The 27,286-nt window shown below is 62.9% G+C and overlaps 7 pseudogenes; all 7 read right to left on the bottom strand.

The window, feature by feature from the left end:
* Positions 1-1,122: 1,122 nt before the first annotated feature.
* Positions 1,123-1,241, bottom strand: LOC142874075 (uncharacterized; annotated as a pseudogene).
* Positions 1,242-5,002: 3,761 nt separating this feature from the next.
* Positions 5,003-5,121, bottom strand: LOC142874074 (uncharacterized; annotated as a pseudogene).
* A 3,764-nt stretch (positions 5,122-8,885) lies between these two features.
* Positions 8,886-9,004, bottom strand: LOC142874073 (uncharacterized; annotated as a pseudogene).
* A 3,765-nt stretch (positions 9,005-12,769) lies between these two features.
* On the bottom strand, positions 12,770-12,888 carry LOC142874072 (uncharacterized; annotated as a pseudogene).
* A 3,761-nt stretch (positions 12,889-16,649) lies between these two features.
* LOC142874071 (uncharacterized) lies at positions 16,650-16,768 on the bottom strand (annotated as a pseudogene).
* Positions 16,769-20,533: 3,765 nt separating this feature from the next.
* LOC142874070 (uncharacterized) lies at positions 20,534-20,652 on the bottom strand (annotated as a pseudogene).
* A 3,765-nt stretch (positions 20,653-24,417) lies between these two features.
* LOC142874068 (uncharacterized) lies at positions 24,418-24,536 on the bottom strand (annotated as a pseudogene).
* Positions 24,537-27,286: the final 2,750 nt, after the last annotated feature.

Below are 27,286 nucleotides of genomic sequence, written 5' to 3'. Positions count from 1 at the left end.
GGGTGTCGGGCGGGTGGGGGGAGGGGAGGGCCATACACATCCATTAGGCATGGGGTGGGTGCGCACCGACTGGGGGATGGGCGCACTTGAAGCTCTGACCCGAGGGGGGAGGCTTGGAGAGGGCAAGGCACCCGACCTTAACATTGGTACCCCCACAATACGCTGGAACAACATGAGAGGTATATGAATAAGAACACAGGGGGGGCCGGGCGCGGTGGCTCACGCCTGTAATCCTAGCTCTCTGGGAGGCCGAGGCGGGCGGATTGCTCCAGGTCAGGAGTTCGAAACCAGCCTGAGCAAGAGCGAGACCCCGTCTCTACTAAAAATAGAAAGAAATTAATTGGCCAACTAATATATATAGAAAAACACAGCCGGGCGTGGTGGTGCATGCCTGTAGTCCCAACTACTCGGGAGGCTGAGGCAGCAGGATTGCTTGAGCCCGGAGATTGAGGTTGCTGTGAGCTAGGCTGACGCCATGGCACTCACTCTAGCCTGGGCAGCAAAACGAGACTCTGTCTCAAAAAAAAAAAAAAAAAAAAGAACGCAGGGGGGAGGGGGGCACGGGCGTCACATGTCACCTGAATACTTGTACTCCCATCATCTGCTTGAAGAGAGAGAGAAAAGAAAATGCAATCATAGAGGTAAGAGACACTTTTTAAAAATAATGAATCCGAAGAGAAAAGTAAAAGGAGGCCTGTGGAGCAGGTCTGGGTGTGACTCCGGATCCCCCAACATCAGGTGCCACCACCAAAGATTCCTGCGTGTAGCCCATAGAACCCCAAAAGCAACGGGACGAGTTCTGGTCACATACTCCCTCAAAATGACATCCTGGCCTTCTTCTGGAACTCCCTCCCCTCTCAGACTCTCAAGGTTTCCTCCAGCGTGTCGGTTCCCACAGAGCAGACCTTTGGTCTGAGACCTGACAGTCCAGATGCCACGCATCCTGCCGCGTGGCGGCGGTGTCGCGGCTTGGGACAAGAGGAGGCCCCACGGTGCGGGCTGGGGCGCCAGGCACCGCGCGGGCGCTGAGGGTGGGGGTGACCCCCACCCCGGGCCGCCGCCGCGCTCCCAGAAAGGGGACAGAACAAGAGGCAAAAAAAAAAAAAAAAAAAAAAAAGCAGCAGCCTGTGGCACCCGGTATTCCCAGGCGGTCTCCCATCCAAGTACTAACCGGGCCCGACCCTGCTTAGCTTCCCAGACCAGACGAGATCGGGGGCGTTCAGGGTGGTGTGGCCCTAGACGGCGGCGGAGGGCGCCCCTGCCCCGCTCAAGAAGCCGAGCCTCTCTGGGCTTCCCCGCCGCCGCCTCCCGCGCCGGGCCGGGCCGGTTGAGTTCGCCGGCCGGGTCCCGCGGGCTCCCAGGGACGGGGGTGATGGGCGGGGCGGGGCGGGGCGGGGGGCTGTCTCTCTCTACACACACACACACACTCACACTCACTCACACTCACACAAGATGCGCCTCCACGGCTGGACTCGCCAAGGTGGAGCCCTCCCAGCCCCCCTCGTCTCCTCGCCAGGCCTCCTTCACCTACCCGCTGCCCACCCCCAGCGCGTCGCTGCCGCTGACTGCGCACGCGCGGGACGCTCGCCCTTTGACCCCAGCCAGGGGCCGCCCTCCCCCACAACCCCTTTCAGCTGCGCCCCCCCCTCGCCCTGTGGGTGGGCTGCCGCCTATTCCCCCGGGCCAGGGCTGGGGCACAGCCAGTGTATGGGGCGTCTCTCTCTGGGGATGTGTCCCATGGGTGGGGTGGGGTGGCGTGGTTTGGGGGGCGCTGAAGAAATCAGTCCCCTCCATCTCCTACCTCTGGAAAACGCCCAAGCCCGTGGAGAACTGCCGGCACCGCTTCGTGGGGGCCGGGACCCTCCTCCGTGTCCTCCTGTGGCCCAGTCCAAGGGGCCTGGGCCTGGCCGGGGCTGCATTGGACCCCGACCACCCTGGCGTGTGGACTCGCTAAAAATCGGCCATTAGATATTGGATTCCAGCTTCCTGGAGGTCATTTCACTAATGAGTGCACCGGAAAGAGTTTCCTAATCCATCTGTGAGGGTGGCAACTGAAAGAGAATTTGAAAGCTGACAGAATAGGCGAGGGAAGGCATAGGAGATTTCCGCACCCAGCAAGGAAGACTTTCCCGAAATGGAAGAAAGAAACGAGCAAACAGAGACACCGGTAGCCCGCCCGGAAAAGAGTCTGCCCCTTAGAGAAAGCACCCTGACCAGGTTCACCCGTGGGTGGGTGGCGAGCTAGCGGCGTTCAGAAGAGCGAGGCCCGCAGTCTGTGCGGAAGACTCCTGCGCTCGGGTGTGTGTGGCGGCGCGATTCACAAGCAGCTCTAGACGTTAAACCAAGGAGAAGCCAGGGAGTTCCCAACGCCCCAGGTGTCCTCAGCCCACGACTGGCTGCTGTGGGAATGCGAAGCCCGGCTCCTTGTCTCAGAGCGGGGTTCCCAGGAGGATCAGGCTGAAGCTGGGACTCGGCCTCAAAGTGTCCCCTCGCATGGCCACCCCCTTCCCCTTCCTGCTCCTCTACTCCTGGTGCCCCTCCATCCAGGGGCCAGACCTTAAAGAGTCACCGCAAGAGAATCCTGGTCCCAAAGGAGCCTTCTGGGGGACCGGTGCTGAGAGAGGTTGTGGGCGTGGCCCGCTGGGGCTCTGCCCGACCCAGGGCTGAGAGATGCCACCTCCCAGCTCTGGGTCCCTGCAGGAAGTGTTGGCAAGCACAGGGCCGGTCCTCCAAAGGCCCAGGTGCAGGGAGCCCAGGCCAAGCAGCCTGTGGAAGAAGCCACTTGCCGTGCCACCCCGGGAACAGGACTGCAGGCCCCGGCCCTTCCCACCTCCTCCTCCTCCTCCTCCTCCTCCCCCCCCGCCCCCCCCCACAGGGCACAGGGCTCAGAGACACCTCAGACTCTTGCTACCCAAAGTGCAAAGGGCATCAGTTGCTCCTCCAACCCCCCCGCCCAGCAGACCACGTTGTCCAGCCAGCCCCCGGGCCTCCCTGGGGTGCCCAGCACAAAAGTGCAGACACCCACCGGACCCTCAATCTCAGTTTTCGGATGTTTTTGCCACTCTAAGGACCCGCAGGCCAGCTGGGCCTTCGGGCAGGACAGAGAGCCCCGGAATCCGACGTGGAGAGCTGCGTGTACGTCCCCATCAGGAGGCGGTCCCCACCTCCGCGGCTCTCCCCTTGCGGGGAGCGGCAGCCCAGCCGGCAGCCGCAGGGCCTCAGGGAAGACACCAGGCTGGGCCCCCGCGGCACAGCGGGGGGCACGTCCCCCGCACTCAGGCGACTTAGGGACGGCTGCTGGAGACTGCTGCGGCCACCCTGCTGCCGGGTTTCTGGTGGGCTTCCTGGAAGCAGCGTCCACACCAAGCCCTTGGAAGGCCCAGGCGACGGAGGAGCCGGTCAGGCAGGGGCCCAGGACGGTGAGAGGCCGGGCGGGCGGGAAGGAGCATGTCAGGCAGGGGCAGAGGACGGTGACAGGCCGGGCGGGGAGGAGCCGGTCAGGCGGGGGCCCAGGACAGTGACGGGCCTGGCCGGGGAGGAGTGCGTCAGGCAGGGGCAGAGGAGACGGGCTGGGTAAGGGTTAGGGTGACAGTTAGGGCACAATTCACAATCCCAAAGACGTGGAAGCGACCCGAGTGCCCATCCATCCAGGAGTGCATCAATAAAATGTGGCGCGTGGACACCACGGAGTGCCATTCGGCTGTGAGGAGCAGCGGTGAGAGGGCGCCTCTCGTGTTCTCCTGGCCAGAGCTGGAACCCGTTCCAGTAGGCCAGGTATCCCAAGAATGGACACACGAGCACCACGTGAGCGCGCTCACCAGCAAATTGGTACGAACGGATGGACGCCTAAGTGGACAGAGAGGAATCACCTTCATCGGGTGGGTGTCGGGCGGGTGGGGGGAGGGGAGGGCCATACACATCCATTAGGCATGGGGTGGGTGCGCACCGACTGGGGGATGGGCGCACTTGAAGCTCTGACCCGAGGGGGGAGGCTTGGAGAGGGCAAGGCACCCGACCTTAACATTGGTACCCCCACAATACGCTGGAACAACATGAGAGGTATATGAATAAGAACACAGGGGGGGCCGGGCGCGGTGGCTCACGCCTGTAATCCTAGCTCTCTGGGAGGCCGAGGCGGGCGGATTGCTCCAGGTCAGGAGTTCGAAACCAGCCTGAGCAAGAGCGAGACCCCGTCTCTACTAAAAATAGAAAGAAATTAATTGGCCAACTAATATATATAGAAAAACACAGCCGGGCGTGGTGGTGCATGCCTGTAGTCCCAACTACTCGGGAGGCTGAGGCAGCAGGATTGCTTGAGCCCGGAGATTGAGGTTGCTGTGAGCTAGGCTGACGCCATGGCACTCACTCTAGCCTGGGCAGCAAAACGAGACTCTGTCTCAAAAAAAAAAAAAAAAAAAAGAACGCAGGGGGGAGGGGGGCACGGGCGTCACATGTCACCTGAATACTTGTACTCCCATCATCTGCTTGAAGAGAGAGAGAAAAGAAAATGCAATCATAGAGGTAAGAGACACTTTTTAAAAATAATGAATCCGAAGAGAAAAGTAAAAGGAGGCCTGTGGAGCAGGTCTGGGTGTGACTCCGGATCCCCCAACATCAGGTGCCACCACCAAAGATTCCTGCGTGTAGCCCATAGAACCCCAAAAGCAACGGGACGAGTTCTGGTCACATACTCCCTCAAAATGACATCCTGGCCTTCTTCTGGAACTCCCTCCCCTCTCAGACTCTCAAGGTTTCCTCCAGCGTGTCGGTTCCCACAGAGCAGACCTTTGGTCTGAGACCTGACAGTCCAGATGCCACGCATCCTGCCGCGTGGCGGCGGTGTCGCGGCTTGGGACAAGAGGAGGCCCCACGGTGCGGGCTGGGGCGCCAGGCACCGCGCGGGCGCTGAGGGTGGGGGTGACCCCCACCCCGGGCCGCCGCCGCGCTCCCAGAAAGGGGACAGAACAAGAGGCAAAAAAAAAAAAAAAAAAAAAAAAGCAGCAGCCTGTGGCACCCGGTATTCCCAGGCGGTCTCCCATCCAAGTACTAACCGGGCCCGACCCTGCTTAGCTTCCCAGACCAGACGAGATCGGGGGCGTTCAGGGTGGTGTGGCCCTAGACGGCGGCGGAGGGCGCCCCTGCCCCGCTCAAGAAGCCGAGCCTCTCTGGGCTTCCCCGCCGCCGCCTCCCGCGCCGGGCCGGGCCGGTTGAGTTCGCCGGCCGGGTCCCGCGGGCTCCCAGGGACGGGGGTGATGGGCGGGGCGGGGCGGGGCGGGGGGCTGTCTCTCTCTACACACACACACACACTCACACTCACTCACACTCACACAAGATGCGCCTCCACGGCTGGACTCGCCAAGGTGGAGCCCTCCCAGCCCCCCTCGTCTCCTCGCCAGGCCTCCTTCACCTACCCGCTGCCCACCCCCAGCGCGTCGCTGCCTGCCGCTGACTGCGCATGCGCGGGACGCTCGCCCTTTGACCCCAGCCAGGGGCCGCCCTCCCCCACAACCCCTTTCAGCTGCGCCCCCCCCTCGCCCTGTGGGTGGGCTGCCGCCTATTCCCCCGGGCCAGGGCTGGGGCACAGCCAGTGTATGGGGCTCTCTCTCTGGGGATGTGTCCCATGGGTGGGGTGGGGTGGCGTGGTTTGGGGGGCGCTGAAGAAATCAGTCCCCTCCATCTCCTACCTCTGGAAAACGCCCAAGCCCGTGGAGAACTGCCGGCACCGCTTCGTGGGGGCCGGGACCCTCCTCCGTGTCCTCCTGTGGCCCAGTCCAAGGGGCCTGGGCCTGGCCGGGGCTGCATTGGACCCCGACCACCCTGGCGTGTGGACTCGCTAAAAATCGGCCATTAGATATTGGATTCCAGCTTCCTGGAGGTCATTTCACTAATGAGTGCACCGGAAAGAGTTTCCTAATCCATCTGTGAGGGTGGCAACTGAAAGAGAATTTGAAAGCTGACAGAATAGGCGAGGGAAGGCATAGGAGATTTCCACACCCAGCAAGGAAGACTTTCCCGAAATGGAAGAAAGAAACGAGCAAACAGAGACACCGGTAGCCCGCCCGGAAAAGAGTCTGCCCCTTAGAGAAAGCACCCTGACCAGGTTCACCCGTGGGTGGGTGGCGAGCTAGCGGCGTTCAGAAGAGCGAGGCCCGCAGTCTGTGCGGAAGACACCTGCGCTCGGGTGTGTGTGGCGGCGCGATTCACAAGCAGCTCTAGACGTTAAACCAAGGAGAAGCCAGGGAGTTCCCAACGCCCCAGGTGTCCTCAGCCCACAACTGGCTGCTGTGGGAATGCGAAGCCCGGCTCCTTGTCTCAGAGCGGGGTTCCCAGGAGGATCAGGCTGAAGCTGGGACTCGGCCTCAAAGTGTCCCCTCGCATGGCCACCCCCTTCCCCTTCCTGCTCCTCTACTCCTGGTGCCCCTCCATCCAGGGGCCAGACCTTAAAGAGTCACCGCAAGAGAATCCTGGTCCCAAAGGAGCCTTCTGGGGGACCGGTGCTGAGAGAGGTTGTGGGCATGGCCCGCTGGGGCTCTGCCCGACCCAGGGCTGAGAGATGCCACCTCCCAGCTCTGGGTCCCTGCAGGAAGTGTTGGCAAGCACAGGGCCGGTCCTCCAAAGGCCCAGGTGCAGGGAGCCCAGGCCAAGCAGCCTGTGGAAGAAGCCACTTGCCGTGCCACCCCGGGAACAGGACTGCAGGCCCCGGCCCTTCCCACCTCCTCCTCCTCCTCCTCCTCCTCCCCCCCCGCCCCCCCCCACAGGGCACAGGGCTCAGAGACACCTCAGACTCTTGCTACCCAAAGTGCAAAGGGCATCAGTTGCTCCTCCAACCCCCCCGCCCAGCAGACCACGTTGTCCAGCCAGCCCCCGGGCCTCCCTGGGGTGCCCAGCACAAAAGTGCAGACACCCACCGGACCCTCAATCTCAGTTTTCGGATGTTTTTGCCACTCTAAGGACCCGCAGGCCAGCTGGGCCTTCGGGCAGGACAGAGAGCCCCGGAATCCGACGTGGAGAGCTGCGTGTACGTCCCCATCAGGAGGCGGTCCCCACCTCCGCGGCTCTCCCCTTGCGGGGAGCGGCAGCCCAGCCGGCAGCCGCAGGGCCTCAGGGAAGACACCAGGCTGGGCCCCCGCGGCACAGCGGGGGGCACGTCCCCCGCACTCAGGCGACTTAGGGACGGCTGCTGGAGACTGCTGCGGCCACCCTGCTGCCGGGTTTCTGGTGGGCTTCCTGGAAGCAGCGTCCACACCAAGCCCTTGGAAGGCCCAGGCGACGGAGGAGCCGGTCAGGCAGGGGCCCAGGACGGTGAGAGGCCGGGCGGGCGGGAAGGAGCATGTCAGGCAGGGGCAGAGGACGGTGACAGGCCGGGCGGGGAGGAGCCGGTCAGGCGGGGGCCCAGGACAGTGACGGGCCTGGCCGGGGAGGAGTGCGTCAGGCAGGGGCAGAGGAGACGGGCTGGGTAAGGGTTAGGGTGACAGTTAGGGCACAATTCACAATCGCAAAGACGTGGAAGCGACCCGAGTGCCCATCCATCCAGGAGTGCATCAATAAAATGTGGCGCGTGGACACCACGGAGTGCCATTCGGCTGTGAGGAGCAGCGGTGAGAGGGCGCCTCTCGTGTTCTCCTGGCCAGAGCTGGAACCCGTTCCAGTAGGCCAGGTATCCCAAGAATGGACACACGAGCACCACGTGAGCGCGCTCACCAGCAAATTGGTACGAACGGATGGACGCCTAAGTGGACAGAGAGGAATCACCTTCATCGGGTGGGTGTCGGGCGGGTGGGGGGAGGGGAGGGCCATACACATCCATTAGGCATGGGGTGGGTGCGCACCGACTGGGGGATGGGCGCACTTGAAGCTCTGACCCGAGGGGGGAGGCTTGGAGAGGGCAAGGCACCCGACCTTAACATTGGTACCCCCACAATACGCTGGAACAACATGAGAGGTATATGAATAAGAACACAGGGGGGGCCGGGCGCGGTGGCTCACGCCTGTAATCCTAGCTCTCTGGGAGGCCGAGGCGGGCGGATTGCTCCAGGTCAGGAGTTCGAAACCAGCCTGAGCAAGAGCGAGACCCCGTCTCTACTAAAAATAGAAAGAAATTAATTGGCCAACTAATATATATAGAAAAACACAGCCGGGCGTGGTGGTGCATGCCTGTAGTCCCAACTACTCGGGAGGCTGAGGCAGCAGGATTGCTTGAGCCCGGAGATTGAGGTTGCTGTGAGCTAGGCTGACGCCATGGCACTCACTCTAGCCTGGGCAGCAAAACGAGACTCTGTCTCAAAAAAAAAAAAAAAAAAAAGAACGCAGGGGGGAGGGGGGCACGGGCGTCACATGTCACCTGAATACTTGTACTCCCATCATCTGCTTGAAGAGAGAGAGAAAAGAAAATGCAATCATAGAGGTAAGAGACACTTTTTAAAAATAATGAATCCGAAGAGAAAAGTAAAAGGAGGCCTGTGGAGCAGGTCTGGGTGTGACTCCGGATCCCCCAACATCAGGTGCCACCACCAAAGATTCCTGCGTGTAGCCCATAGAACCCCAAAAGCAACGGGACGAGTTCTGGTCACATACTCCCTCAAAATGACATCCTGGCCTTCTTCTGGAACTCCCTCCCCTCTCAGACTCTCAAGGTTTCCTCCAGCGTGTCGGTTCCCACAGAGCAGACCTTTGGTCTGAGACCTGACAGTCCAGATGCCACGCATCCTGCCGCGTGGCGGCGGTGTCGCGGCTTGGGACAAGAGGAGGCCCCACGGTGCGGGCTGGGGCGCCAGGCACCGCGCGGGCGCTGAGGGTGGGGGTGACCCCCACCCCGGGCCGCCGCCGCGCTCCCAGAAAGGGGACAGAACAAGAGGCAAAAAAAAAAAAAAAAAAAAAAAAGCAGCAGCCTGTGGCACCCGGTATTCCCAGGCGGTCTCCCATCCAAGTACTAACCGGGCCCGACCCTGCTTAGCTTCCCAGACCAGACGAGATCGGGGGCGTTCAGGGTGGTGTGGCCCTAGACGGCGGCGGAGGGCGCCCCTGCCCCGCTCAAGAAGCCGAGCCTCTCTGGGCTTCCCCGCCGCCGCCTCCCGCGCCGGGCCGGGCCGGTTGAGTTCGCCGGCCGGGTCCCGCGGGCTCCCAGGGACGGGGGTGATGGGCGGGGCGGGGCGGGGCGGGGGGCTGTCTCTCTCTACACACACACACACACTCACACTCACTCACACTCACACAAGATGCGCCTCCACGGCTGGACTCGCCAAGGTGGAGCCCTCCCAGCCCCCCTCGTCTCCTCGCCAGGCCTCCTTCACCTACCCGCTGCCCACCCCCAGCGCGTCGCTGCCTGCCGCTGACTGCGCACGCGCGGGACGCTCGCCCTTTGACCCCAGCCAGGGGCCGCCCTCCCCCACAACCCCTTTCAGCTGCGCCCCCCCCTCGCCCTGTGGGTGGGCTGCCGCCTATTCCCCCGGGCCAGGGCTGGGGCACAGCCAGTGTATGGGGCGTCTCTCTCTGGGGATGTGTCCCATGGGTGGGGTGGGGTGGCGTGGTTTGGGGGGCGCTGAAGAAATCAGTCCCCTCCATCTCCTACCTCTGGAAAACGCCCAAGCCCGTGGAGAACTGCCGGCACCGCTTCGTGGGGGCCGGGACCCTCCTCCGTGTCCTCCTGTGGCCCAGTCCAAGGGGCCTGGGCCTGGCCGGGGCTGCATTGGACCCCGACCACCCTGGCGTGTGGACTCGCTAAAAATCGGCCATTAGATATTGGATTCCAGCTTCCTGGAGGTCATTTCACTAATGAGTGCACCGGAAAGAGTTTCCTAATCCATCTGTGAGGGTGGCAACTGAAACAGAATTTGAAAGCTGACAGAATAGGCGAGGGAAGGCATAGGAGATTTCCACACCCAGCAAGGAAGACTTTCCCGAAATGGAAGAAAGAAACGAGCAAACAGAGACACCGGTAGCCCGCCCGGAAAAGAGTCTGCCCCTTAGAGAAAGCACCCTGACCAGGTTCACCCGTGGGTGGGTGGCGAGCTAGCGGCGTTCAGAAGAGCGAGGCCCGCAGTCTGTGCGGAAGACACCTGCGCTCGGGTGTGTGTGGCGGCGCGATTCACAAGCAGCTCTAGACGTTAAACCAAGGAGAAGCCAGGGAGTTCCCAACGCCCCAGGTGTCCTCAGCCCACAACTGGCTGCTGTGGGAATGCGAAGCCCGGCTCCTTGTCTCAGAGCGGGGTTCCCAGGAGGATCAGGCTGAAGCTGGGACTCGGCCTCAAAGTGTCCCCTCGCATGGCCACCCCCTTCCCCTTCCTGCTCCTCTACTCCTGGTGCCCCTCCATCCAGGGGCCAGACCTTAAAGAGTCACCGCAAGAGAATCCTGGTCCCAAAGGAGCCTTCTGGGGGACCGGTGCTGAGAGAGGTTGTGGGCATGGCCCGCTGGGGCTCTGCCCGACCCAGGGCTGAGAGATGCCACCTCCCAGCTCTGGGTCCCTGCAGGAAGTGTTGGCAAGCACAGGGCCGGTCCTCCAAAGGCCCAGGTGCAGGGAGCCCAGGCCAAGCAGCCTGTGGAAGAAGCCACTTGCCGTGCCACCCCGGGAACAGGACTGCAGGCCCCGGCCCTTCCCACCTCCTCCTCCTCCTCCTCCTCCTCCCCCCCCGCCCCCCCCCACAGGGCACAGGGCTCAGAGACACCTCAGACTCTTGCTACCCAAAGTGCAAAGGGCATCAGTTGCTCCTCCAACCCCCCCGCCCAGCAGACCACGTTGTCCAGCCAGCCCCCGGGCCTCCCTGGGGTGCCCAGCACAAAAGTGCAGACACCCACCGGACCCTCAATCTCAGTTTTCGGATGTTTTTGCCACTCTAAGGACCCGCAGGCCAGCTGGGCCTTCGGGCAGGACAGAGAGCCCCGGAATCCGACGTGGAGAGCTGCGTGTACGTCCCCATCAGGAGGCGGTCCCCACCTCCGCGGCTCTCCCCTTGCGGGGAGCGGCAGCCCAGCCGGCAGCCGCAGGGCCTCAGGGAAGACACCAGGCTGGGCCCCCGCGGCACAGCGGGGGGCACGTCCCCCGCACTCAGGCGACTTAGGGACGGCTGCTGGAGACTGCTGCGGCCACCCTGCTGCCGGGTTTCTGGTGGGCTTCCTGGAAGCAGCGTCCACACCAAGCCCTTGGAAGGCCCAGGCGACGGAGGAGCCGGTCAGGCAGGGGCCCAGGACGGTGAGAGGCCGGGCGGGCGGGAAGGAGCATGTCAGGCAGGGGCAGAGGACGGTGACAGGCCGGGCGGGGAGGAGCCGGTCAGGCGGGGGCCCAGGACAGTGACGGGCCTGGCCGGGGAGGAGTGCGTCAGGCAGGGGCAGAGGAGACGGGCTGGGTAAGGGTTAGGGTGACAGTTAGGGCACAATTCACAATCGCAAAGACGTGGAAGCGACCCGAGTGCCCATCCATCCAGGAGTGCATCAATAAAATGTGGCGCGTGGACACCACGGAGTGCCATTCGGCTGTGAGGAGCAGCGGTGAGAGGGCGCCTCTCGTGTTCTCCTGGCCAGAGCTGGAACCCGTTCCAGTAGGCCAGGTATCCCAAGAATGGACACACGAGCACCACGTGAGCGCGCTCACCAGCAAATTGGTACGAACGGATGGACGCCTAAGTGGACAGAGAGGAATCACCTTCATCGGGTGGGTGTCGGGCGGGTGGGGGGAGGGGAGGGCCATACACATCCATTAGGCATGGGGTGGGTGCGCACCGACTGGGGGATGGGCGCACTTGAAGCTCTGACCCGAGGGGGGAGGCTTGGAGAGGGCAAGGCACCCGACCTTAACATTGGTACCCCCACAATACGCTGGAACAACATGAGAGGTATATGAATAAGAACACAGGGGGGGCCGGGCGCGGTGGCTCACGCCTGTAATCCTAGCTCTCTGGGAGGCCGAGGCGGGCGGATTGCTCCAGGTCAGGAGTTCGAAACCAGCCTGAGCAAGAGCGAGACCCCGTCTCTACTAAAAATAGAAAGAAATTAATTGGCCAACTAATATATATAGAAAAACACAGCCGGGCGTGGTGGTGCATGCCTGTAGTCCCAACTACTCGGGAGGCTGAGGCAGCAGGATTGCTTGAGCCCGGAGATTGAGGTTGCTGTGAGCTAGGCTGACGCCATGGCACTCACTCTAGCCTGGGCAGCAAAACGAGACTCTGTCTCAAAAAAAAAAAAAAAAAAAAGAACGCAGGGGGGAGGGGGGCACGGGCGTCACATGTCACCTGAATACTTGTACTCCCATCATCTGCTTGAAGAGAGAGAGAAAAGAAAATGCAATCATAGAGGTAAGAGACACTTTTTAAAAATAATGAATCCGAAGAGAAAAGTAAAAGGAGGCCTGTGGAGCAGGTCTGGGTGTGACTCCGGATCCCCCAACATCAGGTGCCACCACCAAAGATTCCTGCGTGTAGCCCATAGAACCCCAAAAGCAACGGGACGAGTTCTGGTCACATACTCCCTCAAAATGACATCCTGGCCTTCTTCTGGAACTCCCTCCCCTCTCAGACTCTCAAGGTTTCCTCCAGCGTGTCGGTTCCCACAGAGCAGACCTTTGGTCTGAGACCTGACAGTCCAGATGCCACGCATCCTGCCGCGTGGCGGCGGTGTCGCGGCTTGGGACAAGAGGAGGCCCCACGGTGCGGGCTGGGGCGCCAGGCACCGCGCGGGCGCTGAGGGTGGGGGTGACCCCCACCCCGGGCCGCCGCCGCGCTCCCAGAAAGGGGACAGAACAAGAGGCAAAAAAAAAAAAAAAAAAAAAAAAGCAGCAGCCTGTGGCACCCGGTATTCCCAGGCGGTCTCCCATCCAAGTACTAACCGGGCCCGACCCTGCTTAGCTTCCCAGACCAGACGAGATCGGGGGCGTTCAGGGTGGTGTGGCCCTAGACGGCGGCGGAGGGCGCCCCTGCCCCGCTCAAGAAGCCGAGCCTCTCTGGGCTTCCCCGCCGCCGCCTCCCGCGCCGGGCCGGGCCGGTTGAGTTCGCCGGCCGGGTCCCGCGGGCTCCCAGGGACGGGGGTGATGGGCGGGGCGGGGCGGGGCGGGGGGCTGTCTCTCTCTACACACACACACACACTCACACTCACTCACACTCACACAAGATGCGCCTCCACGGCTGGACTCGCCAAGGTGGAGCCCTCCCAGCCCCCCTCGTCTCCTCGCCAGGCCTCCTTCACCTACCCGCTGCCCACCCCCAGCGCGTCGCTGCCGCTGACTGCGCACGCGCGGGACGCTCGCCCTTTGACCCCAGCCAGGGGCCGCCCTCCCCCACAACCCCTTTCAGCTGCGCCCCCCCCTCGCCCTGTGGGTGGGCTGCCGCCTATTCCCCCGGGCCAGGGCTGGGGCACAGCCAGTGTATGGGGCGTCTCTCTCTGGGGATGTGTCCCATGGGTGGGGTGGGGTGGCGTGGTTTGGGGGGCGCTGAAGAAATCAGTCCCCTCCATCTCCTACCTCTGGAAAACGCCCAAGCCCGTGGAGAACTGCCGGCACCGCTTCGTGGGGGCCGGGACCCTCCTCCGTGTCCTCCTGTGGCCCAGTCCAAGGGGCCTGGGCCTGGCCGGGGCTGCATTGGACCCCGACCACCCTGGCGTGTGGACTCGCTAAAAATCGGCCATTAGATATTGGATTCCAGCTTCCTGGAGGTCATTTCACTAATGAGTGCACCGGAAAGAGTTTCCTAATCCATCTGTGAGGGTGGCAACTGAAAGAGAATTTGAAAGCTGACAGAATAGGCGAGGGAAGGCATAGGAGATTTCCACACCCAGCAAGGAAGACTTTCCCGAAATGGAAGAAAGAAACGAGCAAACAGAGACACCGGTAGCCCGCCCGGAAAAGAGTCTGCCCCTTAGAGAAAGCACCCTGACCAGGTTCACCCGTGGGTGGGTGGCGAGCTAGCGGCGTTCAGAAGAGCGAGGCCCGCAGTCTGTGCGGAAGACTCCTGCGCTCGGGTGTGTGTGGCGGCGCGATTCACAAGCAGCTCTAGACGTTAAACCAAGGAGAAGCCAGGGAGTTCCCAACGCCCCAGGTGTCCTCAGCCCACGACTGGCTGCTGTGGGAATGCGAAGCCCGGCTCCTTGTCTCAGAGCGGGGTTCCCAGGAGGATCAGGCTGAAGCTGGGACTCGGCCTCAAAGTGTCCCCTCGCATGGCCACCCCCTTCCCCTTCCTGCTCCTCTACTCCTGGTGCCCCTCCATCCAGGGGCCAGACCTTAAAGAGTCACCGCAAGAGAATCCTGGTCCCAAAGGAGCCTTCTGGGGGACCGGTGCTGAGAGAGGTTGTGGGCGTGGCCCGCTGGGGCTCTGCCCGACCCAGGGCTGAGAGATGCCACCTCCCAGCTCTGGGTCCCTGCAGGAAGTGTTGGCAAGCACAGGGCCGGTCCTCCAAAGGCCCAGGTGCAGGGAGCCCAGGCCAAGCAGCCTGTGGAAGAAGCCACTTGCCGTGCCACCCCGGGAACAGGACTGCAGGCCCCGGCCCTTCCCACCTCCTCCTCCTCCTCCTCCTCCTCCCCCCCCGCCCCCCCCCACAGGGCACAGGGCTCAGAGACACCTCAGACTCTTGCTACCCAAAGTGCAAAGGGCATCAGTTGCTCCTCCAACCCCCCCGCCCAGCAGACCACGTTGTCCAGCCAGCCCCCGGGCCTCCCTGGGGTGCCCAGCACAAAAGTGCAGACACCCACCGGACCCTCAATCTCAGTTTTCGGATGTTTTTGCCACTCTAAGGACCCGCAGGCCAGCTGGGCCTTCGGGCAGGACAGAGAGCCCCGGAATCCGACGTGGAGAGCTGCGTGTACGTCCCCATCAGGAGGCGGTCCCCACCTCCGCGGCTCTCCCCTTGCGGGGAGCGGCAGCCCAGCCGGCAGCCGCAGGGCCTCAGGGAAGACACCAGGCTGGGCCCCCGCGGCACAGCGGGGGGCACGTCCCCCGCACTCAGGCGACTTAGGGACGGCTGCTGGAGACTGCTGCGGCCACCCTGCTGCCGGGTTTCTGGTGGGCTTCCTGGAAGCAGCGTCCACACCAAGCCCTTGGAAGGCCCAGGCGACGGAGGAGCCGGTCAGGCAGGGGCCCAGGACGGTGAGAGGCCGGGCGGGCGGGAAGGAGCATGTCAGGCAGGGGCAGAGGACGGTGACAGGCCGGGCGGGGAGGAGCCGGTCAGGCGGGGGCCCAGGACAGTGACGGGCCTGGCCGGGGAGGAGTGCGTCAGGCAGGGGCAGAGGAGACGGGCTGGGTAAGGGTTAGGGTGACAGTTAGGGCACAATTCACAATCGCAAAGACGTGGAAGCGACCCGAGTGCCCATCCATCCAGGAGTGCATCAATAAAATGTGGCGCGTGGACACCACGGAGTGCCATTCGGCTGTGAGGAGCAGCGGTGAGAGGGCGCCTCTCGTGTTCTCCTGGCCAGAGCTGGAACCCGTTCCAGTAGGCCAGGTATCCCAAGAATGGACACACGAGCACCACGTGAGCGCGCTCACCAGCAAATTGGTACGAACGGATGGACGCCTAAGTGGACAGAGAGGAATCACCTTCATCGGGTGGGTGTCGGGCGGGTGGGGGGAGGGGAGGGCCATACACATCCATTAGGCATGGGGTGGGTGCGCACCGACTGGGGGATGGGCGCACTTGAAGCTCTGACCCGAGGGGGGAGGCTTGGAGAGGGCAAGGCACCCGACCTTAACATTGGTACCCCCACAATACGCTGGAACAACATGAGAGGTATATGAATAAGAACACAGGGGGGGCCGGGCGCGGTGGCTCACGCCTGTAATCCTAGCTCTCTGGGAGGCCGAGGCGGGCGGATTGCTCCAGGTCAGGAGTTCGAAACCAGCCTGAGCAAGAGCGAGACCCCGTCTCTACTAAAAATAGAAAGAAATTAATTGGCCAACTAATATATATAGAAAAACACAGCCGGGCGTGGTGGTGCATGCCTGTAGTCCCAACTACTCGGGAGGCTGAGGCAGCAGGATTGCTTGAGCCCGGAGATTGAGGTTGCTGTGAGCTAGGCTGACGCCATGGCACTCACTCTAGCCTGGGCAGCAAAACGAGACTCTGTCTCAAAAAAAAAAAAAAAAAAAAGAACGCAGGGGGGAGGGGGGCACGGGCGTCACATGTCACCTGAATACTTGTACTCCCATCATCTGCTTGAAGAGAGAGAGAAAAGAAAATGCAATCATAGAGGTAAGAGACACTTTTTAAAAATAATGAATCCGAAGAGAAAAGTAAAAGGAGGCCTGTGGAGCAGGTCTGGGTGTGACTCCGGATCCCCCAACATCAGGTGCCACCACCAAAGATTCCTGCGTGTAGCCCATAGAACCCCAAAAGCAACGGGACGAGTTCTGGTCACATACTCCCTCAAAATGACATCCTGGCCTTCTTCTGGAACTCCCTCCCCTCTCAGACTCTCAAGGTTTCCTCCAGCGTGTCGGTTCCCACAGAGCAGACCTTTGGTCTGAGACCTGACAGTCCAGATGCCACGCATCCTGCCGCGTGGCGGCGGTGTCGCGGCTTGGGACAAGAGGAGGCCCCACGGTGCGGGCTGGGGCGCCAGGCACCGCGCGGGCGCTGAGGGTGGGGGTGACCCCCACCCCGGGCCGCCGCCGCGCTCCCAGAAAGGGGACAGAACAAGAGGCAAAAAAAAAAAAAAAAAAAAAAAAGCAGCAGCCTGTGGCACCCGGTATTCCCAGGCGGTCTCCCATCCAAGTACTAACCGGGCCCGACCCTGCTTAGCTTCCCAGACCAGACGAGATCGGGGGCGTTCAGGGTGGTGTGGCCCTAGACGGCGGCGGAGGGCGCCCCTGCCCCGCTCAAGAAGCCGAGCCTCTCTGGGCTTCCCCGCCGCCGCCTCCCGCGCCGGGCCGGGCCGGTTGAGTTCGCCGGCCGGGTCCCGCGGGCTCCCAGGGACGGGGGTGATGGGCGGGGCGGGGCGGGGCGGGGGGCTGTCTCTCTCTACACACACACACACACTCACACTCACTCACACTCACACAAGATGCGCCTCCACGGCTGGACTCGCCAAGGTGGAGCCCTCCCAGCCCCCCTCGTCTCCTCGCCAGGCCTCCTTCACCTACCCGCTGCCCACCCCCAGCGCGTCGCTGCCTGCCGCTGACTGCGCACGCGCGGGACGCTCGCCCTTTGACCCCAGCCAGGGGCCGCCCTCCCCCACAACCCCTTTCAGCTGCGCCCCCCCCTCGCCCTGTGGGTGGGCTGCCGCCTATTCCCCCGGGCCAGGGCTGGGGCACAGCCAGTGTATGGGGCGTCTCTCTCTGGGGATGTGTCCCATGGGTGGGGTGGGGTGGCGTGGTTTGGGGGGCGCTGAAGAAATCAGTCCCCTCCATCTCCTACCTCTGGAAAATGCCCAAGCCCGTGGAGAACTGCCGGCACCGCTTCGTGGGGGCCGGGACCCTCCTCCGTGTCCTCCTGTGGCCCAGTCCAAGGGGCCTGGGCCTGGCCGGGGCTGCATTGGACCCCGACCACCCTGGCGTGTGGACTCGCTAAAAATCGGCCATTAGATATTGGATTCCAGCTTCCTGGAGGTCATTTCACTAATGAGTGCACCGGAAAGAGTTTCCTAATCCATCTGTGAGGGTGGCAACTGAAAGAGAATTTGAAAGCTGACAGAATAGGCGAGGGAAGGCATAGGAGATTTCCACACCCAGCAAGGAAGACTTTCCCGAAATGGAAGAAAGAAACGAGCAAACAGAGACACCGGTAGCCCGCCCGGAAAAGAGTCTGCCCCTTAGAGAAAGCACCCTGACCAGGTTCACCCGTGGGTGGGTGGCGAGCTAGCGGCGTTCAGAAGAGCGAGGCCCGCAGTCTGTGCGGAAGACACCTGCGCTCGGGTGTGTGTGGCGGCGCGATTCACAAGCAGCTCTAGACGTTAAACCAAGGAGAAGCCAGGGAGTTCCCAACGCCCCAGGTGTCCTCAGCCCACAACTGGCTGCTGTGGGAATGCGAAGCCCGGCTCCTTGTCTCAGAGCGGGGTTCCCAGGAGGATCAGGCTGAAGCTGGGACTCGGCCTCAAAGTGTCCCCTCGCATGGCCACCCCCTTCCCCTTCCTGCTCCTCTACTCCTGGTGCCCCTCCATCCAGGGGCCAGACCTTAAAGAGTCACCGCAAGAGAATCCTGGTCCCAAAGGAGCCTTCTGGGGGACCGGTGCTGAGAGAGGTTGTGGGCATGGCCCGCTGGGGCTCTGCCCGACCCAGGGCTGAGAGATGCCACCTCCCAGCTCTGGGTCCCTGCAGGAAGTGTTGGCAAGCACAGGGCCGGTCCTCCAAAGGCCCAGGTGCAGGGAGCCCAGGCCAAGCAGCCTGTGGAAGAAGCCACTTGCCGTGCCACCCCGGGAACAGGACTGCAGGCCCCGGCCCTTCCCACCTCCTCCTCCTCCTCCTCCTCCTCCCCCCCCGCCCCCCCCCACAGGGCACAGGGCTCAGAGACACCTCAGACTCTTGCTACCCAAAGTGCAAAGGGCATCAGTTGCTCCTCCAACCCCCCCGCCCAGCAGACCACGTTGTCCAGCCAGCCCCCGGGCCTCCCTGGGGTGCCCAGCACAAAAGTGCAGACACCCACCGGACCCTCAATCTCAGTTTTCGGATGTTTTTGCCACTCTAAGGACCCGCAGGCCAGCTGGGCCTTCGGGCAGGACAGAGAGCCCCGGAATCCGACGTGGAGAGCTGCGTGTACGTCCCCATCAGGAGGCGGTCCCCACCTCCGCGGCTCTCCCCTTGCGGGGAGCGGCAGCCCAGCCGGCAGCCGCAGGGCCTCAGGGAAGACACCAGGCTGGGCCCCCGCGGCACAGCGGGGGGCACGTCCCCCGCACTCAGGCGACTTAGGGACGGCTGCTGGAGACTGCTGCGGCCACCCTGCTGCCGGGTTTCTGGTGGGCTTCCTGGAAGCAGCGTCCACACCAAGCCCTTGGAAGGCCCAGGCGACGGAGGAGCCGGTCAGGCAGGGGCCCAGGACGGTGAGAGGCCGGGCGGGCGGGAAGGAGCATGTCAGGCAGGGGCAGAGGACGGTGACAGGCCGGGCGGGGAGGAGCCGGTCAGGCGGGGGCCCAGGACAGTGACGGGCCTGGCCGGGGAGGAGTGCGTCAGGCAGGGGCAGAGGAGACGGGCTGGGTAAGGGTTAGGGTGACAGTTAGGGCACAATTCACAATCGCAAAGACGTGGAAGCGACCCGAGTGCCCATCCATCCAGGAGTGCATCAATAAAATGTGGCGCGTGGACACCACGGAGTGCCATTCGGCTGTGAGGAGCAGCGGTGAGAGGGCGCCTCTCGTGTTCTCCTGGCCAGAGCTGGAACCCGTTCCAGTAGGCCAGGTATCCCAAGAATGGACACACGAGCACCACGTGAGCGCGCTCACCAGCAAATTGGTACGAACGGATGGACGCCTAAGTGGACAGAGAGGAATCACCTTCATCGGGTGGGTGTCGGGCGGGTGGGGGGAGGGGAGGGCCATACACATCCATTAGGCATGGGGTGGGTGCGCACCGACTGGGGGATGGGCGCACTTGAAGCTCTGACCCGAGGGGGGAGGCTTGGAGAGGGCAAGGCACCCGACCTTAACATTGGTACCCCCACAATACGCTGGAACAACATGAGAGGTATATGAATAAGAACACAGGGGGGGCCGGGCGCGGTGGCTCACGCCTGTAATCCTAGCTCTCTGGGAGGCCGAGGCGGGCGGATTGCTCCAGGTCAGGAGTTCGAAACCAGCCTGAGCAAGAGCGAGACCCCGTCTCTACTAAAAATAGAAAGAAATTAATTGGCCAACTAATATATATAGAAAAACACAGCCGGGCGTGGTGGTGCATGCCTGTAGTCCCAACTACTCGGGAGGCTGAGGCAGCAGGATTGCTTGAGCCCGGAGATTGAGGTTGCTGTGAGCTAGGCTGACGCCATGGCACTCACTCTAGCCTGGGCAGCAAAACGAGACTCTGTCTCAAAAAAAAAAAAAAAAAAAAGAACGCAGGGGGGAGGGGGGCACGGGCGTCACATGTCACCTGAATACTTGTACTCCCATCATCTGCTTGAAGAGAGAGAGAAAAGAAAATGCAATCATAGAGGTAAGAGACACTTTTTAAAAATAATGAATCCGAAGAGAAAAGTAAAAGGAGGCCTGTGGAGCAGGTCTGGGTGTGACTCCGGATCCCCCAACATCAGGTGCCACCACCAAAGATTCCTGCGTGTAGCCCATAGAACCCCAAAAGCAACGGGACGAGTTCTGGTCACATACTCCCTCAAAATGACATCCTGGCCTTCTTCTGGAACTCCCTCCCCTCTCAGACTCTCAAGGTTTCCTCCAGCGTGTCGGTTCCCACAGAGCAGACCTTTGGTCTGAGACCTGACAGTCCAGATGCCACGCATCCTGCCGCGTGGCGGCGGTGTCGCGGCTTGGGACAAGAGGAGGCCCCACGGTGCGGGCTGGGGCGCCAGGCACCGCGCGGGCGCTGAGGGTGGGGGTGACCCCCACCCCGGGCCGCCGCCGCGCTCCCAGAAAGGGGACAGAACAAGAGGCAAAAAAAAAAAAAAAAAAAAAAAAGCAGCAGCCTGTGGCACCCGGTATTCCCAGGCGGTCTCCCATCCAAGTACTAACCGGGCCCGACCCTGCTTAGCTTCCCAGACCAGACGAGATCGGGGGCGTTCAGGGTGGTGTGGCCCTAGACGGCGGCGGAGGGCGCCCCTGCCCCGCTCAAGAAGCCGAGCCTCTCTGGGCTTCCCCGCCGCCGCCTCCCGCGCCGGGCCGGGCCGGTTGAGTTCGCCGGCCGGGTCCCGCGGGCTCCCAGGGACGGGGGTGATGGGCGGGGCGGGGCGGGGCGGGGGGCTGTCTCTCTCTACACACACACACACACTCACACTCACTCACACTCACACAAGATGCGCCTCCACGGCTGGACTCGCCAAGGTGGAGCCCTCCCAGCCCCCCTCGTCTCCTCGCCAGGCCTCCTTCACCTACCCGCTGCCCACCCCCAGCGCGTCGCTGCCTGCCGCTGACTGCGCACGCGCGGGACGCTCGCCCTTTGACCCCAGCCAGGGGCCGCCCTCCCCCACAACCCCTTTCAGCTGCGCCCCCCCCTCGCCCTGTGGGTGGGCTGCCGCCTATTCCCCCGGGCCAGGGCTGGGGCACAGCCAGTGTATGGGGCGTCTCTCTCTGGGGATGTGTCCCATGGGTGGGGTGGGGTGGCGTGGTTTGGGGGGCGCTGAAGAAATCAGTCCCCTCCATCTCCTACCTCTGGAAAACGCCCAAGCCCGTGGAGAACTGCCGGCACCGCTTCGTGGGGGCCGGGACCCTCCTCCGTGTCCTCCTGTGGCCCAGTCCAAGGGGCCTGGGCCTGGCCGGGGCTGCATTGGACCCCGACCACCCTGGCGTGTGGACTCGCTAAAAATCGGCCATTAGATATTGGATTCCAGCTTCCTGGAGGTCATTTCACTAATGAGTGCACCGGAAAGAGTTTCCTAATCCATCTGTGAGGGTGGCAACTGAAAGAGAATTTGAAAGCTGACAGAATAGGCGAGGGAAGGCATAGGAGATTTCCACACCCAGCAAGGAAGACTTTCCCGAAATGGAAGAAAGAAACGAGCAAACAGAGACACCGGTAGCCCGCCCGGAAAAGAGTCTGCCCCTTAGAGAAAGCACCCTGACCAGGTTCACCCGTGGGTGGGTGGCGAGCTAGCGGCGTTCAGAAGAGCGAGGCCCGCAGTCTGTGCGGAAGACTCCTGCGCTCGGGTGTGTGTGGCGGCGCGATTCACAAGCAGCTCTAGACGTTAAACCAAGGAGAAGCCAGGGAGTTCCCAACGCCCCAGGTGTCCTCAGCCCACGACTGGCTGCTGTGGGAATGCGAAGCCCGGCTCCTTGTCTCAGAGCGGGGTTCCCAGGAGGATCAGGCTGAAGCTGGGACTCGGCCTCAAAGTGTCCCCTCGCATGGCCACCCCCTTCCCCTTCCTGCTCCTCTACTCCTGGTGCCCCTCCATCCAGGGGCCAGACCTTAAAGAGTCACCGCAAGAGAATCCTGGTCCCAAAGGAGCCTTCTGGGGGACCGGTGCTGAGAGAGGTTGTGGGCGTGGCCCGCTGGGGCTCTGCCCGACCCAGGGCTGAGAGATGCCACCTCCCAGCTCTGGGTCCCTGCAGGAAGTGTTGGCAAGCACAGGGCCGGTCCTCCAAAGGCCCAGGTGCAGGGAGCCCAGGCCAAGCAGCCTGTGGAAGAAGCCACTTGCCGTGCCACCCCGGGAACAGGACTGCAGGCCCCGGCCCTTCCCACCTCCTCCTCCTCCTCCTCCTCCTCCCCCCCCGCCCCCCCCCACAGGGCACAGGGCTCAGAGACACCTCAGACTCTTGCTACCCAAAGTGCAAAGGGCATCAGTTGCTCCTCCAACCCCCCCGCCCAGCAGACCACGTTGTCCAGCCAGCCCCCGGGCCTCCCTGGGGTGCCCAGCACAAAAGTGCAGACACCCACCGGACCCTCAATCTCAGTTTTCGGATGTTTTTGCCACTCTAAGGACCCGCAGGCCAGCTGGGCCTTCGGGCAGGACAGAGAGCCCCGGAATCCGACGTGGAGAGCTGCGTGTACGTCCCCATCAGGAGGCGGTCCCCACCTCCGCGGCTCTCCCCTTGCGGGGAGCGGCAGCCCAGCCGGCAGCCGCAGGGCCTCAGGGAAGACACCAGGCTGGGCCCCCGCGGCACAGCGGGGGGCACGTCCCCCGCACTCAGGCGACTTAGGGACGGCTGCTGGAGACTGCTGCGGCCACCCTGCTGCCGGGTTTCTGGTGGGCTTCCTGGAAGCAGCGTCCACACCAAGCCCTTGGAAGGCCCAGGCGACGGAGGAGCCGGTCAGGCAGGGGCCCAGGACGGTGAGAGGCCGGGCGGGCGGGAAGGAGCATGTCAGGCAGGGGCAGAGGACGGTGACAGGCCGGGCGGGGAGGAGCCGGTCAGGCGGGGGCCCAGGACAGTGACGGGCCTGGCCGGGGAGGAGTGCGTCAGGCAGGGGCAGAGGAGACGGGCTGGGTAAGGGTTAGGGTGACAGTTAGGGCACAATTCACAATCCCAAAGACGTGGAAGCGACCCGAGTGCCCATCCATCCAGGAGTGCATCAATAAAATGTGGCGCGTGGACACCACGGAGTGCCATTCGGCTGTGAGGAGCAGCGGTGAGAGGGCGCCTCTCGTGTTCTCCTGGCCAGAGCTGGAACCCGTTCCAGTAGGCCAGGTATCCCAAGAATGGACACACGAGCACCACGTGAGCGCGCTCACCAGCAAATTGGTACGAACGGATGGACGCCTAAGTGGACAGAGAGGAATCACCTTCATCGGGTGGGTGTCGGGCGGGTGGGGGGAGGGGAGGGCCATACACATCCATTAGGCATGGGGTGGGTGCGCACCGACTGGGGGATGGGCGCACTTGAAGCTCTGACCCGAGGGGGGAGGCTTGGAGAGGGCAAGGCACCCGACCTTAACATTGGTACCCCCACAATACGCTGGAACAACATGAGAGGTATATGAATAAGAACACAGGGGGGGCCGGGCGCGGTGGCTCACGCCTGTAATCCTAGCTCTCTGGGAGGCCGAGGCGGGCGGATTGCTCCAGGTCAGGAGTTCGAAACCAGCCTGAGCAAGAGCGAGACCCCGTCTCTACTAAAAATAGAAAGAAATTAATTGGCCAACTAATATATATAGAAAAACACAGCCGGGCGTGGTGGTGCATGCCTGTAGTCCCAACTACTCGGGAGGCTGAGGCAGCAGGATTGCTTGAGCCCGGAGATTGAGGTTGCTGTGAGCTAGGCTGACGCCATGGCACTCACTCTAGCCTGGGCAGCAAAACGAGACTCTGTCTCAAAAAAAAAAAAAAAAAAAAGAACGCAGGGGGGAGGGGGGCACGGGCGTCACATGTCACCTGAATACTTGTACTCCCATCATCTGCTTGAAGAGAGAGAGAAAAGAAAATGCAATCATAGAGGTAAGAGACACTTTTTAAAAATAATGAATCCGAAGAGAAAAGTAAAAGGAGGCCTGTGGAGCAGGTCTGGGTGTGACTCCGGATCCCCCAACATCAGGTGCCACCACCAAAGATTCCTGCGTGTAGCCCATAGAACCCCAAAAGCAACGGGACGAGTTCTGGTCACATACTCCCTCAAAATGACATCCTGGCCTTCTTCTGGAACTCCCTCCCCTCTCAGACTCTCAAGGTTTCCTCCAGCGTGTCGGTTCCCACAGAGCAGACCTTTGGTCTGAGACCTGACAGTCCAGATGCCACGCATCCTGCCGCGTGGCGGCGGTGTCGCGGCTTGGGACAAGAGGAGGCCCCACGGTGCGGGCTGGGGCGCCAGGCACCGCGCGGGCGCTGAGGGTGGGGGTGACCCCCACCCCGGGCCGCCGCCGCGCTCCCAGAAAGGGGACAGAACAAGAGGCAAAAAAAAAAAAAAAAAAAAAAAAGCAGCAGCCTGTGGCACCCGGTATTCCCAGGCGGTCTCCCATCCAAGTACTAACCGGGCCCGACCCTGCTTAGCTTCCCAGACCAGACGAGATCGGGGGCGTTCAGGGTGGTGTGGCCCTAGACGGCGGCGGAGGGCGCCCCTGCCCCGCTCAAGAAGCCGAGCCTCTCTGGGCTTCCCCGCCGCCGCCTCCCGCGCCGGGCCGGGCCGGTTGAGTTCGCCGGCCGGGTCCCGCGGGCTCCCAGGGACGGGGGTGATGGGCGGGGCGGGGCGGGGCGGGGGGCTGTCTCTCTCTACACACACACACACACTCACACTCACTCACACTCACACAAGATGCGCCTCCACGGCTGGACTCGCCAAGGTGGAGCCCTCCCAGCCCCCCTCGTCTCCTCGCCAGGCCTCCTTCACCTACCCGCTGCCCACCCCCAGCGCGTCGCTGCCTGCCGCTGACTGCGCACGCGCGGGACGCTCGCCCTTTGACCCCAGCCAGGGGCCGCCCTCCCCCACAACCCCTTTCAGCTGCGCCCCCCCCTCGCCCTGTGGGTGGGCTGCCGCCTATTCCCCCGGGCCAGGGCTGGGGCACAGCCAGTGTATGGGGCTCTCTCTCTGGGGATGTGTCCCATGGGTGGGGTGGGGTGGCGTGGTTTGGGGGGCGCTGAAGAAATCAGTCCCCTCCATCTCCTACCTCTGGAAAACGCCCAAGCCCGTGGAGAACTGCCGGCACCGCTTCGTGGGGGCCGGGACCCTCCTCCGTGTCCTCCTGTGGCCCAGTCCAAGGGGCCTGGGCCTGGCCGGGGCTGCATTGGACCCCGACCACCCTGGCGTGTGGACTCGCTAAAAATCGGCCATTAGATATTGGATTCCAGCTTCCTGGAGGTCATTTCACTAATGAGTGCACCGGAAAGAGTTTCCTAATCCATCTGTGAGGGTGGCAACTGAAAGAGAATTTGAAAGCTGACAGAATAGGCGAGGGAAGGCATAGGAGATTTCCACACCCAGCAAGGAAGACTTTCCCGAAATGGAAGAAAGAAACGAGCAAACAGAGACACCGGTAGCCCGCCCGGAAAAGAGTCTGCCCCTTAGAGAAAGCACCCTGACCAGGTTCACCCGTGGGTGGGTGGCGAGCTAGCGGCGTTCAGAAGAGCGAGGCCCGCAGTCTGTGCGGAAGACACCTGCGCTCGGGTGTGTGTGGCGGCGCGATTCACAAGCAGCTCTAGACGTTAAACCAAGGAGAAGCCAGGGAGTTCCCAACGCCCCAGGTGTCCTCAGCCCACAACTGGCTGCTGTGGGAATGCGAAGCCCGGCTCCTTGTCTCAGAGCGGGGTTCCCAGGAGGATCAGGCTGAAGCTGGGACTCGGCCTCAAAGTGTCCCCTCGCATGGCCACCCCCTTCCCCTTCCTGCTCCTCTACTCCTGGTGCCCCTCCATCCAGGGGCCAGACCTTAAAGAGTCACCGCAAGAGAATCCTGGTCCCAAAGGAGCCTTCTGGGGGACCGGTGCTGAGAGAGGTTGTGGGCATGGCCCGCTGGGGCTCTGCCCGACCCAGGGCTGAGAGATGCCACCTCCCAGCTCTGGGTCCCTGCAGGAAGTGTTGGCAAGCACAGGGCCGGTCCTCCAAAGGCCCAGGTGCAGGGAGCCCAGGCCAAGCAGCCTGTGGAAGAAGCCACTTGCCGTGCCACCCCGGGAACAGGACTGCAGGCCCCGGCCCTTCCCACCTCCTCCTCCTCCTCCTCCTCCTCCCCCCCCGCCCCCCCCCACAGGGCACAGGGCTCAGAGACACCTCAGACTCTTGCTACCCAAAGTGCAAAGGGCATCAGTTGCTCCTCCAACCCCCCCGCCCAGCAGACCACGTTGTCCAGCCAGCCCCCGGGCCTCCCTGGGGTGCCCAGCACAAAAGTGCAGACACCCACCGGACCCTCAATCTCAGTTTTCGGATGTTTTTGCCACTCTAAGGACCCGCAGGCCAGCTGGGCCTTCGGGCAGGACAGAGAGCCCCGGAATCCGACGTGGAGAGCTGCGTGTACGTCCCCATCAGGAGGCGGTCCCCACCTCCGCGGCTCTCCCCTTGCGGGGAGCGGCAGCCCAGCCGGCAGCCGCAGGGCCTCAGGGAAGACACCAGGCTGGGCCCCCGCGGCACAGCGGGGGGCACGTCCCCCGCACTCAGGCGACTTAGGGACGGCTGCTGGAGACTGCTGCGGCCACCCTGCTGCCGGGTTTCTGGTGGGCTTCCTGGAAGCAGCGTCCACACCAAGCCCTTGGAAGGCCCAGGCGACGGAGGAGCCGGTCAGGCAGGGGCCCAGGACGGTGAGAGGCCGGGCGGGCGGGAAGGAGCATGTCAGGCAGGGGCAGAGGACGGTGACAGGCCGGGCGGGGAGGAGCCGGTCAGGCGGGGGCCCAGGACAGTGACGGGCCTGGCCGGGGAGGAGTGCGTCAGGCAGGGGCAGAGGAGACGGGCTGGGTAAGGGTTAGGGTGACAGTTAGGGCACAATTCACAATCGCAAAGACGTGGAAGCGACCCGAGTGCCCATCCATCCAGGAGTGCATCAATAAAATGTGGCGCGTGGACACCACGGAGTGCCATTCGGCTGTGAGGAGCAGCGGTGAGAGGGCGCCTCTCGTGTTCTCCTGGCCAGAGCTGGAACCCGTTCCAGTAGGCCAGGTATCCCAAGAATGGACACACGAGCACCACGTGAGCGCGCTCACCAGCAAATTGGTACGAACGGATGGACGCCTAAGTGGACAGAGAGGAATCACCTTCATCGGGTGGGTGTCGGGCGGGTGGGGGGAGGGGAGGGCCATACACATCCATTAGGCATGGGGTGGGTGCGCACCGACTGGGGGATGGGCGCACTTGAAGCTCTGACCCGAGGGGG

This window comes from Microcebus murinus, chromosome 11 (assembly GCF_040939455.1).
Source record: "Microcebus murinus isolate Inina chromosome 11, M.murinus_Inina_mat1.0, whole genome shotgun sequence".
Lineage (NCBI taxonomy): Eukaryota > Metazoa > Chordata > Mammalia > Primates > Cheirogaleidae > Microcebus > Microcebus murinus.
The sequence above is the reverse complement of the archived record's forward strand: the minus strand, read 5'-3'. Positions and strand labels throughout refer to the sequence as shown.